This window comes from Cydia splendana, chromosome 5 (genome assembly GCF_910591565.1).
Source record: "Cydia splendana chromosome 5, ilCydSple1.2, whole genome shotgun sequence".
NCBI classification, from domain to species: domain Eukaryota; kingdom Metazoa; phylum Arthropoda; class Insecta; order Lepidoptera; family Tortricidae; genus Cydia; species Cydia splendana.
The window spans coordinates 4,957,788-4,973,351 of NC_085964.1; the positions used below are offsets into that span (position 1 = coordinate 4,957,788).

At 35.0% G+C, this 15,564-nt stretch overlaps 1 protein-coding gene across 2 annotated transcripts in view; it reads left to right on the plus strand.

Annotated features, from left to right (window-relative positions):
• LOC134790492 (dual specificity calcium/calmodulin-dependent 3',5'-cyclic nucleotide phosphodiesterase 1) overlaps positions 1-15,564 on the plus strand; it is a 299,273-nt gene that overhangs the window by 204,431 nt on the left and 79,278 nt on the right. The window lies entirely within an intron of this gene.

Genomic DNA, 15,564 nt, shown 5'->3' on the forward strand with positions numbered 1-15,564 from the left:
TGTGTGCAAATATTCGTTATGTATTCATTACCACAAACCAAAAGGATTTTACTTAACTTTTTACCTATATTTACCGATATGAATGTAATATAGAACTCGGATTCAAAACCTTTTTCCGAGCGAGCCTCAAACCAATTCAACTTTCAAATTGAAAACTAATGGAAATTTCATCGTAACTCTTTTTGACAGGAATATCTATTCTAGTAAGTTTGATAAGCTCTCTCTCTCTCGCTCTGCATAAAATATTTTCAGGGTATATTTTATCTTTTAAATATATTAATCAGCCGGGCTAGCACATGATTGGCGCGACAGTATCTCGCGGCGAGATAGACTACCTGTCTTTTTCTATCTATGTTAATAAAAGAGGGACGGGTAGTCAATCTCGCCGCGAGATACTGTCGCGCCAATCATGTGCTAGCCCGACTGGTCGCGGGTCGCATAAATTTCGCCCGCTCACTACACGACACGACGCCGACGACGACGTCAGCTACACGAGCCATTTAGTAAGAACATTTAAAAATCAAAAGAAGTTGTTTTAGGTAATGTGGTCTCTATTATTGTGGAAAAAACGTGTGCAGATATTGTGAATACCTTGCCCGCTCCGATACATCTGAGACTGTACTGTATAATAGCTTAATCCAACTCACCATAACCTCTGGTCGCGGGTCGCATAAATCTCGCCCGCTCGTTATGGGCTATACGAGCCGAGTAACAACGGCTTGCGTTCTGATCCACAAGCGAGTCATTCGAACCAGTGATAATGTGACCCCAGCGAGCTTAATCTGGCTCCAAAGAGCCAAACCATACAATCTTCTATAGACGACAATGTAGGTATGGAAAGGATGACGTGATTTTTCTTCGCATCTGTAATCCATCTATGATTAAAGTGTCATTCTATGGAACTTGCTAACAATGTAAACAAACCGCCATATTGAAATTGTCTCTGAATGATGAATTTACTAGTGACTTTTGTTTACATAGTTAGCAAGTTCCATAGAATGACACTTTAATGATTATCTAGGATTGTCACTTTGCATACACGATTTGCCTAGACGATCCCAGCGTTTTCCCGCTTTGTAGAAGAATGCGACTACGAATAGAGAACTCGCCGAGCGGGTTTCCGGCACTCACAGGCCAATTCAAGATTTAGTTATTCGATCTGTTTCCAATATGATACTGATCTGTCAGTGTCAAAAGTGGAAGAAACTACTGTTTCAGTTTGAATTAGGTCGGCAAGCCGTCATTTTTGCGTGGCAATCAACTGGAATGGCAACCCGGGTAGCAACGGATTCTGGGTCGTACCTCTCGATTTTATATGCATTGTGCGTTTTCCTACTCTATAAAGGACTGCTATTGTAAAATAGAATTTGATTTGGGATTCAAAAGTTGACTTTATTGTAACATTTGTAACTAATTTTAATTGTTAACACTCTTGCGGTAGATGTCGCTAAGGGTCCCCTTGACCTGTAATATGGTGGAAAGATTTGCTGGCTATGGATGAGGTCTTGGTGGCTCAGATGGCAGAGCGCTGGAGTATCGATCCAGAGGCCGTGAGTTCAAGTCTCACCCAAGACAGTAATTTTTCCACTTTTAAATTTATTCTAAGCATTTGTAACTGACAAAAAAATCGTTATATATAGGAAAATAAATAAAAAATTTGGACAATCTACAACTATGACACGATTACTTTGTAATAAATCATTAGAAAATAAGCACACAGCATTGTTTATTTCAATAGGAAGCCAATTGACATTTATTTATATCCGTTTGCTTAAGACAAGAGCTTTTTTAAATATTAAATAAATCGAATTAACTTAGGCTTCGCCTTAAATATATCACGAAAAAAGCAGTACTAGGTAATTGAAGGGAAGAATTTACTCACAGTATTTACATTTAATCCCTCATTCGTTTCCTTTATACAAGTTGTATACAAGCAATCCTTTATGCAAGTTAAGCCAGCTGACATCCTTTGGAAACGTCCAATTATCCAATTAGTACGCACAAACAAATTCTAATTAAGTTACACTAGAGCAAACATGATTAACTAAGACGTATCACTTATGTTATTTGAATATTTGGAAACAAATAAGGACGAGAACGTAATATAATTAATATACACAAAATAATAAATAATTTCTGTAGTTAATGTACCGACTTAGCACTTAGCTAAGCTGGTTGGGTGAGACAGTTACGCCGTCGTTTTCTATTATAAGCTTGCGACTTAATATTTCAGTATTCTTTTTATTTACTGAGAATAACACAAATTTTCCGCATAGGGCGAATTTTTGCTGCCAATATCCGAACAAACCTTATCCAACCTTATGCTATTATGTATAACTCCTAGTTATACATAATAGCTTTATAGCTATTAGCTTAAATTATTTTCATTAATCATTACACTCTATTTACCTAAATACTAAGTTATTTTAACAAAAAAAATAGTGACTCGCTTGCAGAAATGAAAGATTCGTATCACATTAAAAATTATAAAACAGAGTGACAATGAGTATCATTACTCTCCCTTCTACAGCAATCGACTTTAAAAAACCCCACTAGCACTCCACAATAAATAATCGCATTACTTCTCGATAAATCCATCCCTATTCCCAACAGTAATAATTGCAATAAATTAAGTACTCATTCACCGTACAGAACAACAGAACAAATGACACGCGGAACATATTTAATAAAGTTTATTGGTAATGTGCGGTAGTAATAAATACCGCACGCAGATGGGATGGTACTCATAAAGCTTCGCGCTGAGAATCGATCCTTGCGGAACTCTGAGGACGCAAGAAGTATACTTAATAACTTCCGTGACACAGAGACATATTAAATATATTAAGAACGGGTCACTCACGTACGTACGGGTGAGTGACCCGTTCTTAATATATTGAATATACTTTTCAACACACATTTTCTGGTAACGTGGAAGTTATTGAACCGCTTTTAGGCTAATAATCCTATAGATATTAAACACGCGCGCTTTTTCATTATATTATAGAACTTGTGTGTAATGTAATGTATGATAATCCGACTGAGTTTATTGGTAATGTGCGGTAGTAATAAATACCGCACGCAGATGGGATGGTACTCATAAAGCTTCGCGCTCAGAATCGATCCTTGCGGAACTCTGAGGACGCGAGAAGTAAGCTTTAGGTATAATTTATATAACAATAACAAAACTTCCACGAGACACAGACATATTAAATATATTAAGAAGGGTCACTCACGTATGTACGGGTGAGTGACCCGTTTTTAATATATTGAATATACTTACTAGTACAATACTTTATATGGACGAGACACTACCACTAGTAATGAAATTACATTTCCTTTAAGAAGTGTCATGATTAATTGCAGCGTAGTAATTAGAATAGAAGATAGTGTAATCGTCATTACGTTATATAATTAAGTTAGGTAGGTAGTTTTATTTGTAATATTGCATGTGCTTCATTATTGAAGTTATGTCAGTGAAATGACAATTTGGCATTATTATTATTATTGACAGTGTAATAATTGAAATGATGGAAATACGAATGACAGAAAAAATGGCGAAAAATAATGAAGTTATTAAAATAGTTTAACACTTTAGAAGTAATGGCATTAAGTGAAGTGTATCACTCCAATCTGTCATTACGTCATTCAATGACTGAAGAAAGTTTTATACTAACGGGGTATTACTGTGAAAAAAGTCAATATTAAAATGTACTCTATGACTATAACTTTACACTTTGTTATGGCTCGACAGGGAAGAGTAAGGAGAACGTGCCAAGCGAGAGGGTCACATCTTCTTCTGTCCAAATAAAAGATGCCATTAAAAAAAGCGAATAGATTTCAGGAGAACTAATCCATAAGTAGAAATATTTTCATGTATAGCTTCACCTTCATAAATTATTTTATGATCTTCACACGCTGCCTCTTGTCCTACAGGCCCTATTGTTAGATTTTTATTGCCACTTTTATCGTCACGAAGCAATCGTGCGACGAGGAGCATAAACCTAGTCTAGCTCTCCCGTTACGATCCTGAAATCTGAGCTGTGTTCGGAGCGTTATTGAGTACTTATTCATTTCATACACCAATAAGTATGTTGGAATCAAATCTTACCTTGGAAATGGGAAAGTGCATAAGTTAGATGAGTTTCTTAGACGTATTTTAACTTTTGCGGTAGACGGTTTAGAACTTCCTTAAACGGTTTCTGTAGATGTGGTTTTGATAGGATAGGATTCGATTTTATACATAGGCTACGCTAGCGGCCATCAATATTTTACTTTCGTGCTCACGTGTCCGGTTTATTTAACAGAATCTTAAGGCGAACTACATAATTATTATAAGTTCAAAAGAGTCACGAGATTTTGCGCCTTAATTTGTAAAAACTGAAAGAAAAAATTGTTTTGTGCGATTGCCAAGCCCCTATTTTTGTATTCCTGTAGGATTCTTATCCTACTTTACATTAAATATAGTTACTAAAAATGGATGTTACGTTGAAGTGTGTCATTAACTACCAAGAAAATATGAACACTGTGGTGTCACCTCTATACTTACATCAATAATCTTTGTTGTAACCTTCGTACATTTAAGAGGAACATATGGAATATAGTCAGTATTATTCCAGCATTCGCTTGTTTCGTTACTCATCCTTTCCGAACCTTACAACACCTTCGTCAAAAATACATTACCTACATCGATAATATTTATTTTGTATTAACTAGGTAGTATTCCGATCGCAAGTTGATCCGAGAAAGTTGATCGCTCAAGCGAACCAGTATTTGATTTTTTATCCGGCAATAGTCACAGATTTTGTTGCAACATTACTTACTTTATACCAAATAGTGAATAGAATCAGGCGTTACTTTGCGGAAATCCATATTAATTAAAACCAAAATATTACTTTGCTAATTCGCGAAAAGATAACGTGCTAGTCAATCAGTGCTAACCCGTTATACTTACTTGCGTATTTTTACATGCAATTAATATTCCCACCCTCCCACCGCAAAAATAAATACGCAAATAAATATAACAAACCACCACCAAAAGAATAATCCTCGACACGTGTTTCGCCTCTCTACGAGGCATCCTCAGGAGTTGTTGACGGACCGGTTTTAATTACTTTATACCGTTAAGTTTTTATCTAGGTACACACATCATAAACCCTCTATGATGCGTTCGATAACCCCAAGCTACGACACAATACAGCACAATGATAAACTGTTTTGTTACAACAAATATCTGTGAAAATATTATTATTGCGTAATAATAACGCTGATATCGATTTAATAATAACATTTAAATTTCGAATATCTCAGAAAAACAAAGGAATTGGATTTGTCCTCATTTCTATTATCAGTTGAGGTGACGTTTTACTTAGTGTGTGACCGAAGTCCGCGTGGCTTAAACACGTGTGATGCGTTTACGAAAGAGTTTTGTTATTAACCTTTTAACAGCCGTAAATATTAACACATTAATTGCCACTAAGTGCTACGGGTTACGCTCGTACCGCGTAGCCACGGATTCGCCGTATGTAAGATAGATAATAAGATAAGATAATAATTTATTTAATTTCAATCTTAGTTGGTAAATACATAGTGGTCGAGTCCTCCTATTAGGTATAAAGTACCTGTATCAGGAGACCTCGCTCTTCCAGATTACATTTTTTTAAATCTATCCTAAGAGAATTTAATGAAAAGTGTGTGTTTGTGTGTCGTTTTATTATTAAGTTTTTATTTACGAATTATATCCTTGGTGGCTTTATAGTCGAGCGCACTTATCCATTTAATTATTGTTTTTTTACATTCATAATTATTTAGCGGGTGTATATTAATTTCCTTGTATGTAGCGCGTAGTCGCTACTAACAGTGTACCCGGCAGTCGGGTTTTTGGCCCTGAATGTGTTAAGACATACAAAATCGAGCTCATTTCGCCGCGGATTGATAAATAAGACAAAACTTCGTGTAACTTCGTACCGCCGATAACACGAGCACGCTCGATGAAAAAATCTATGGCGGTTAAAAGGTTAAGACGAAACACTGGCTGACCCAAGAGACCGACTTACTCGCTCTCCAACCAATCTGAACACGAGGCCATAATGTATAGTTGGTTCAGCGAAGCTCGGCTGCTTCGTAAATTATTCCCCACTGAATCAACGTATGTTTTCCTCGAAGGTAATTCTTTTCCCCTTACAAGGGTATTCGAAATTGTGCCTTCAATCATTTCTAACATTCCATTCCAAAAAGTAAATGAAACTTTAACTAAAACAAATAAGATTCAAATTTGAATTCCATTTATAAACATGTTTAAAAATTCAAGCTTGCTCTCAGCTATTTCAGTTTGGCCGTTTACGTAGAAGAGGTATTAATTAACCCCTAGTTTACAGAGGCAATGAGGTTTATAAACACGCCCGGTAAATGTTTGCACTGGACTCGAAAGTCTTTGAGGTACAACGAAAATGAAAACCTGTAAGATAGCGTCTTGGTCGGTTTATTTTGGACGTCTTTTTACTTATAGGAAACAATTACAGCTATTTTATTGAATATTTTTATTATATGATTTGAGTTTTTTTTAATTAGTCACACTAATAATTATATAAATATAGCTCATAGCTCAGTTCTTAGTCCATCGCTTTCACCCAATAACCTAATTCATTTTAGATTCCACCAACTCTCAATAGTCCTTACACCCTGGCGGGTGCTGCCTCTGCGTGCGTCCCATGACACGGGCAAGGGCAGCCTCCGCTCGGTGTACCCCTTACATTTCATTAAAGTGTCTACGTGTTGGCTTCGGCTCCGCGCACGCCTCCCAAAGGTCCGGAACACCATTGTTCCGTGATGGGAAAGACATACATATAAATATTAAACACCATCTATCTCGCCATACCATAATAACTACTGTAAGGGATTCGTAATATAGGAGGTGCAAGAACGTATTGCTTGCTCTTTAAAGATTGCATATTATATGTAAATAACGGCTCGATTCGGAAAATGAATTAGATTTCTACTAGACTTCAACAAGTTACGATACAGATAATTTAAAGATATTTGTAAGATAGATATGTCAAATTTGACGTTTCCGCGATTCTGGAGGTCCTCTTGAACGATCTCGACAAGTTATGACTTAGATATCCAAGGCACATCTAGTCGATATCTAATGTAGATCTAGTTGATCTCTATATCGTCTCAAGATCTTGTGATTATCTCGAAATCCGAATAGGCCTGTAAGTACTAAATAGAGAACGTCGGCCCGATTCGAACTTTAAGATAGGTACGTCAAATATTACCTACATCTAGATCCGATATGGATTAGATATGTCAGTGATGTTTTTGTTTGAAGAAAATAATATTTTTTCGTCTCACAATCTTGACTGTCGCTTGAAGCCTCATTTCCCAACATACATCAAAAGTTGAGAGCTTAATAATACCGAGATCTAATGGAAGACGGTGGATTACATCAAAATCAATATTCCCACAAGATTACCAGCCAGCCGTCCAATTTAATCTGACACTTATCTCCATTCTTATTACTAAGTGGGAGAGGCTATTTTTCACTGGCACATTGTATTGGATATCAATGAAGATTAAACCTGATAAGCCGTTGAGACGCTGTTAAGTTGGAACATTATTTTCATAAGCGCGACATACCCTCAATGTTTAAAAATTTATTCATATTCAGTTCTTTATTGCAGATAACAGATGATCCATATTAATAGTATTTTTCACATGGGTAGCAGTAGTCTCAATATAATTTTGCGTTTTATTGTATGGAGATGACAGCTGTTATCGTATCCAAGCTATGTGTCAAGTATATTATGTAGATGTAGTGTAGGGACGCCCGGCCGGAAGAAGGCGGGCTGTCGATCCCGTGTCGCGTTCATTCAGCCCAGTTCCCTGGAGTTGGAGCTGCAGCTAGGTTACTGTCCCGGTGGCAATCCCACACTGTTCTCCTCAAATCTTCTTGTTTTCCTGCAGAACAGAAGGACATCTTTAAGTTTGATGTCCTTTAGTTCATTTTATTCCAGTGTCTCTACCGAATGTATTATATATGAATGTAGTATATTATGTAAGTACTAGTAACATACTAGTAGTATGTCGGTTTAATTGAATTAACATGTTTAGTGGTATCCTCTTTGAGACAACCAATAGCATGTTACATGTTTATCATCTATTAATAAGATTGTGCTGTTTCAAATAAATTATTTTCATCATGGACCTAGAATACTACGGACGTAATTTTGCTAAGACAAAAACTGTGATTCCATCATCCACCAATTTCCTAGTATTTACGCGTGACACACACACATTGACAGTTATCTCAATGCCCTCATCCACCAATTTGCCGTCAGACGGATCGAAACGTCAGTGAAGTAAATTTGTCCAAGAAAAATGTAAAATATGCCGGCATGCGTAGTTAAATCCTGCAAGAATTGTACCGATCGAAAGAAAAAAGTGACGGAATAACTTTTCATAGCTAATTTTATCAATTATCAGGGTATAGTACATAAAATCTCCATATTTCATTGTTTATAAATGCGAAACAAGAGTGTGACCAGTAAGTTCAATAGGGTAATTTCCCGAAAGTAGGGTAATTGATGCCGTTCTTATTAAATCATTATGTATATAAGAGATCATTTAGGATATTTAGGTAAATAGCTAAATTATTAATTTTGCATTTCAAACTAGGTCGGCATGGTAATTTCCCGATAATAAGGAGATTAAAGACGTTTACATGAATAATGTTTGATAGTTAACGTTTATTTGTTATGTAAGGTAAACATACACATGGTGCTCGTCGCGGTCCCAGTCCAGTACATGTCATCTTGAAACTTAAGTCATTGTCAATAGAGGTGACAGCAAGGTGTCATCTATTGGGCATTAACATGTCGAGCACTAGTACATTTACCTTATATTTATTTTTTGTTTAAAACCAGATATGTTACAACTTACAAGTTAAATATCATTAGGTATTGAAAATAATATTTGCACAAAGTAATTGTGCAACAATGCGCATTTTCAAGACCTATTAAATCAGTTAGATACACACTTTTTTATTGTCTAACGTAAAACTGTCTTATTTTAATATTTGAAAACAAGGACGATATTGAAAATAATTGTTTCACCCCTAATGGTGAGAATTTGTGTTACATGGTATCACTCGTCTACACGCACACTTTCAAACCGTCCGCCATTGCAGTGTCACAGTTTGTCTTAAGTGACATTCCCTCTGTCAAATATATAACTCTATGATTTTCATTTCATTAATTTAAATTTAATTTTCGAATGAAGATATAACTTGGATTATTTTCATGTCAGACATTAGAGTAATCACGGATGCTTTGATTTAGAATTAATGTTTAATTCCGTTTGTAATTACATTTGGAACGTGCATACCCTTCAAAAGTTACGTGATTACCCCGCGGCTTGATCTTGATACGGGTTTGCCCTTTATATTTTACACGTACATAGGCAAAATGTAGTTACACATATCACACACATAGGTGAGGGAGTAAGTATAAACTTACCCCCTTATTGATACAACTTAAAAATCTCTAGATTACAAAAATGTGACCAAAATTATCAACGGTTTATTAAATTTGACAAACGTTTATATGCTGTGTGTACATATGTAGTGTAATCCAATACATCCGAATAATTAAAGTATAATTATTAATTTATTAATAATTGATATCATATAATTATATTTTGTAAATTCAACGAGCAGCAATATGGGACAGATAGATATAAACGCTAACATTCAAACTGACAATAAACTGGCAACTAGTATTTTGTGTTACATTACGTTTAACTATATCGTTATTAATTTAATTTTAAGTGAATTTCAGTTATCTCTACTTTGAAGGTCTTATGTTAAACACAACTTTAAAATGGAACAAAAACGTTTGGGAAAATCGGAGTATTTTCTGTAGGCATTATGCTAATGATTTGTACTTTTCTAAAACTTTCCAACATTCAAATTTTAGGAAGTAGAAGGTTTTAAAACATGCAAATGAAGGTAACATAAGAAAATGAGGCTTTAAGATCCGTTTAATTTTATACCTAATGTCCACAGGAATGGTTATGAAACCTTAACTTATACTAAAAAGTTTTTGACCCATATTCGATCGTATTGGGTTCTAACGCTCTACTTATAATATATTCGGTGGTAATACATATAGGTCATTGTACTATCCAAAATTTTATTTTCAATGCTAATTTCAATATTTTTTGTTACAGGTAAACACCACATTCATACAACAAACACTTTCCTTTCTTTTTTGTAAGTAATCAAGATCCATTCTTGATCTTCTCCATTTATGTTTTACTGAGAATTCTTACTTAACTTCAGAAGAAATGGGATCAAACTCTCTTAAGTACTTACTTATTGCTTTTCAAGGTAAATATTTGTATGATTCCTGTTGAATGTTAAAATCGTATACTTTTTGAGAGACAAGTTTATTCGGAAACGTAAAGTATTATCCTACTTCGATTTTAATGTCACTAAAGGACGCTCGCAAAGATGTACTTTTCCATGGTATAATAATATACTCCGCCTGGTACTCCATTCCCGTCTTTTCTAGGTCACCTAACTGACACGGGCCTACGTCATCATGCGACAGCGCTATATGATAATATGCGATAGCGCTATATATAGCGGCCATGTTGTTGTGACGTAGGCCCGTGTCACTCTGGGAATGGAAGACCATGTTTTATTAGACTATGTACTTTTCAAATTATGAAATTCTAGTTAGTGCGAAAAACAGCGTAACTTGAAATGTGTAAAACCAATGACCATATGAATAATCTTTTTTAGCACACCAGCCTAGTGGTAACATTTTATTTTACCTAATTATCAAAACATTAACAATATATAGGAAGTAATGTAATTGAAATTCTTAAATTATTTTTTACTGAGTCGACTTTTCTAGTTATGCATCAGTATACTGCACTTTTAAGACCTCGATCCACATTGCTTGCACACTAGAGATGCACCGGATATTCGGTTACTATCCGGTATCCGGCCTATCCGGCCCTTATTTTAATATTCTGCCGGATACCGGATTGTGACCTACTATCCGGGATACCGGATAGTAACTTTGCTTGATTGCGGAGTAAACAAATTGGATTTAAGAAACAGTCACGATCATAATCGTACTCGTAGGTATATTATTTTAAAACAATTTAAAATGCAAGTGAGGAGACTCACTTGCACGCGCACTCATGTCGAACCTAGAAATGAGTCTGCGCGAAAGATCACTACGAAACAGGTCAAAACCTGCACAATGCGCACGTGAAAAACTGAATGGTAGGTATAGTTCCGCCGGCCGAATATTCTGCGGCCGGATACCGAATATTCGGCCGATAGTCAGGCCGAATATCGGGTATCCTGCCAAACAACTATCCGTTGCATCTCTACTGCACCCCGCGTACTGTGGTGCAAATGACTTGTCTCAGTATACAATCTTCCTGTTTATAAAATGATGTTAGTTGTATCCATATGACGGCACTTTATTTCCAAAACTAATATGAATTTTAGCATGAAATACCAGTGACAAATATGGATATTTAATCATAAATAACTATGTAAAACAAAGTAAATCGGAAAATGATCACTTGACTCAGTATAACAGAAACAGATAGAACGCTATCAAATTCTGTTTGTAAAATCAAATTGAGTGAAATATTCGTGTTTGTAACTTCTGACCTGCCAGCATGAGTTGCGCTCTCGCGCGCGACTCCATACATCTCGCGCGACTTCAAGTATGGCCTCGCGCGCGAGAACGCAACTTGTGCTAGACCGCCTGGTGGCTAGACCAAGAGAGGAAGACAAGGGTTGTGTTATATTTACCTATCCTGAATACGTCTCTAGAATAATCCTTTCCAAGGTTATCCGAGATACAAATTTGCATTTGCTTTTCCTCTGTTTGCATTATTGCTCATAAGCCAGTCGCCTGTGCTGGTCTGCTGGTGACTCTTATGCGCATAGCTGAAGCTTCAATGTTATTTCATAGGAACTTGTAACGTTTGTGCATGCCTTGTTAAGTATACAAAATATAATAATAGAGTCTCTAAAAACTTTTAACATTTGAAACATAATAAAATCACTTGCAGCTTTAAAACCGCCAATCACGGCGGGTGATTGAAAACTTGGGATAACCCGTATCATTGCGGGGACCTGACCCAACAAACACTAATAAGTCACCAAAAAACACAGTAAATACAGCTTTTATTAAATAAACAAAGAGCAACCGCCGCCCGTATCTCTAGCGAGGACCGATTGACGCAGATCAACGACTCTAAATAAAAAAAAATACCTCTTTCTCGTAAAGGGTTTTTTTACTCAGATCCATTTCAAAACTATAACTATCAATATTTTACAACTATCCAGTGGCACAGAATAATTAGTTATGGTTATAAACAGACATTGGATTTCAGGGGGCAAACTTTAATGACAGGTTGGGAGTTCCTATATCGATGAACACAATAATCGATACTTTTTCAAAATATATATAGGAACCCTGTAGGTACATGTCATTAAATTTCCCCCAAATTTCTGATGTCTGCTTCTTATTTTAACACGGTGACACGTATACAGACAGTCATGCGCACTATAATGATTACCATAGTATGTACGGGTGTCCACTCTGTACCACTTTGCAATAATTGCTCAAAAAATTCTCATTGTTACTGTGACATCGTAACAAATTCTTTCCAATATAAAATTTCAATCATGTTCTCTGTACATCCATTCAATTCTTTTACATGAAATATTGTTATCCCAATTCTGATATGAAATGTATCAGATCAAACCGACAACGTCGGAGGCAGGCAATTTGTTTCGTATCGGTGGTCCAATTTTCAATAAAATTGGGATTCGATTTGTCGATCTGAAACTATACCAACGAGTATCTAAAGACATTTTGAGCACCTAACCCGCTTAGCACTTCTGCTGCTAGAATAGAAATTTCCTCAGGTTCGGGCAATAGTATCAAAGCAGGGGGCACAAATTTGCTGTAGTTTTGATACGACTGAAGGGAAAATCATTTTGTGACTGGTGTCATTTGATTACGATATTTGCTTCATACATAAGTTCGAACGAGCAACTATAAGAACCACTAATTAATAAACTTGCTGAAGGAATATTTTTTTACTCTTGTTTTTATAATTATATCCTTTTGTCTTAACTTTCAATGTTCTCGTTATTGTTCGTTATTTCCGTATTGAGTGTCGGCTTTTACAGTTTGTGGCAACAGTAGACTAGTTTGCAACCTGTGTCACGAAAGGCGTTTAAATGCTAATTGTCTTTGTGTTTTATCATTTTGGCTTAGACAGAATTTCGAAGCCTAAATCTAAATCTAATTTCTAAGGCTAAATCTAATTTCTAAATAAAAACACAATACATAACTAATTTCGGCTCAGTTACTTAATTTATTTAATTTGTCCGAATATATATACCTAGTTCAACTTCAGCTTTCGATTCAACTTTGTACCTAAAAGTTTTATTATCATTTAATTAAGTTTTTTCGTAAACGGTAAAGAAACTTTTCAAAACGAATATTACAAATTTAATATCCTTATAAAAAAGTTACAATGTCAACTTTCCATGAATTTCAAAGGGATGTAACTTTTTATATCTTAGCCTGACTTGTTTGTTTGAAGTTTCAAGGGCCAAGATTCATGTACATGAGTATCGTCAAAAGACTTACGCCCTTATTATTACCATAATAGAGTTCAAGATTCTACTTTAAAGCAACCCAACGGATCACAAAGTTTGCCATTCTTTAGGTCATGAATATTAAAAAGTTCTATAGATAATCGCGCGCAGACGTAATTTGAGTCTAATGTGAAATATCATACAGTTGTAATCCCTTATAAATCATAATCGTATTAGACAATACCTACCATAAGTTTGGGACTTCGAAGTTTTCACACTTGAGAATTGGGTAAGTACAGAGTACATATTGAGTATGTTTGCATTTGGTAATGTGCTTTAGCTCGTCGTGGATGTACATGCAATTGCTGATCACATTATGATTTTATGATATAGCGTGATCAGATTGATTATTAATTTATGTTTAACAATAAAAACATAAAAGTTCATACGCACTGACCAGTGCGTCCTTACATTAAAAACATATGGCGAGCTTACCTGGGCATATCTTGAAAGTTGAAGTTTAACCGATACGTATGTCCAATTCTACAACTGACTACGACATTTAAATTACAAAGTACATTCTTCATGATTAAAAAATTAACTTGCCCCATGTTGTCATGTAGATTTGAAAATAGTTTGTGTTTGTTAACATTCAACTACTTGATCATTTGAGGTACAGTTTAATTGTTGGGCCATTTAGGGTTTACTTTACATTGGACATTTCATATTGTTAGTATTGATAACCAAATTAGCTTGAACCTTAGATTGATGAACAATTAAAGTCAGTGACTGTATCTGAATACGATGGTGTTTTTTTTTTTCTGCATCGGGAATAATCGCTTTGCGTATACAGCACCTAATTTGTCCTTCGATTTTTATCTTGAAAGGAATTCTTCTCATAAATACAACTAATAAAAAAATATCTCAATTCTCGGTTCTGACATAGTTTCTACTAGTTTCAAATTAAACCGTTTCCATTTTGCCGACTGTTTAAACAGGGATTTCGCGACTCGTTTGTGGAGAGTTTCGAACTTTAACCAGTTTAAAGAAATCCTCCTGAAAGGAGTCAGGCACTATTGTTTTTTTATTGATGACGAATTGAACGCTTTGATAGTTTTAGATACATGTACTTAATATTAACGCTGATAAGAACGCTGTTAATGGTATCGCTTTAAATAATACATAACTATATATATATGTACATACATACTTATTATACAAATACCATGAAAATCAAAACCGTATCGCAGACAGTTAAAAATAAAAGTTATGTTCTATGTTCATTACAGTTTAGATATAAGTATTTATTTCTTATTTGTAATAACATGTTATTTTTACTAAAAAATATCACAAATTCATATAGTACCTACACATATATTTAACATAGGACATATAATTAAAGGTCTAAAAATTAATTGCTGAGACACTACCGCGTTTTAGAACTATAATTTTAATAATTGTAGTATAGCGAGCTATTTAATAATTATTTGCTATTTGTTGCCTGACAATGACACATTTGCATAATGACAAAATTTACAATTGAGCAATAGCCACTGATTAATTTTATCAGTAACATATATTTCCATGACGCGATTTTCGGATTATTTATTGTTGTTGTTTCACTACCGCTGAGACTGCACTACAAAAGAATTAAAACATAAATATAATTTTTCATCAATATCAGAGCTAACAAAATGAATTACAAATTTTTATAATGATTGTAGTCTGTTTTTAACTATCAAGAATGTACGACGCCATACATTTTCTATCAAAAACATGAGCGTACCCATACTATTTCCTATGGGTAGAAGTTTATAGTTAAGAAAACAGACATAGATAGTACAGTCAAGTGTAAAAATATTGGTGTAGACACTAGACAACTTACTCAAAAAAAAAAAAGATAGCCACAACCGAATACAGAA